Source organism: Helobdella robusta, assembly GCF_000326865.2.
Source record: "Helobdella robusta unplaced genomic scaffold HELROscaffold_23, whole genome shotgun sequence".
NCBI classification, from domain to species: Eukaryota; Metazoa; Annelida; class Clitellata; order Rhynchobdellida; family Glossiphoniidae; genus Helobdella; species Helobdella robusta.
In genome coordinates, this window is record NW_008704216.1 from 116000 (window position 1) to 117284 (window position 1285).

Below are 1285 nucleotides of genomic sequence, written 5' to 3' on the forward strand. Positions count from 1 at the left end.
GTTGAGATGTTGTTGTTTTTGTTGCTGTTGTTGTTTTTTCGTCCAAACTTGACAAATCCTTCATTTTGTTATTCAACTCATGCCAAGCAATCTAACAACCGTGGTTAATTTTTTCATTGAAGTTAGTAAAATGACAAATTTTTATTCTTACCAAACCCAAAATAATGAATGAAATTTTGAACCTCTGAACAAATAACAACGAACATTGTACCAAATTTAAAAAAAAAACATAAAACATAAATACCAACCACAAACAACAGCAAGCTTCAACACAACAACAACAAAAACAACTAAGAATATGAACAACTACAAAAAACAACAACAACAAAGAATATAAACAACAACAACAAAGAATATAAACAACCACAAACAACAACAAAGAATTTAAACAACCACAAACAACAACAGCAACAAAACATAAATAACCAAAAATATAAACAATAACAAAGAACAACAACAAAAATAACATAGAATGAAAAACACACAACAACAATAACAACAACTAACAACAACAAAACAGCATTTCGCAAGGCAACACCTGACAATTTATCAAACCGACAGATGGGTTAACATCGTACGAGATGATGGATGGAGCGATTGGCTTCGTGGACGAATATTACGATGGTGACGTCATTCCAATACTCACAACAACACCTCCACCACCATCATCATCATCATCAACGTCTCTACCATCGTCATCGTCAGCAGCAGCAGCAACAGCAGCAACAACAACGTCGTCATCTACATCATCTTCATCCTCCTTATCTTCATCTTCTTCTCGCTTCTTAAGAAATGGTCTTGGGTCACTATCTGATTACATTACAGTTTCTGCCAACTCACTAACTTCATCATCACCATCAACTTCATCATCATCACCATCAACTTCATCATCATCATCATCAACTTCATCATCATCGTCGTCGTCATCATCGTCACCGGCGTTAATATCTGAAAAAATAATAGCCTGGAATAAATATGAAATTATTAAACTTACGAAAGCAGACTTAAGATCATTATCATCATCTGCCTCAGCATCATCGCCATCATCATCATCACAGTCACCTACGTTATCATCACTATCATCATCATCGTCATCATCGTCGTCGTCGTCTTTTAAAGCGTGCCATGAATACGTCAAGATAATATTTAAATTCAGCAGCATTCGACAATTCACTGGCGTTAATGTATCATTCGTCTCAAATATCATCATCAGCTCCAGTCAACATTTTCACAACAACAACAACAACATTTTCAACGCCACTAGCAACAACAACAACAAAAAACA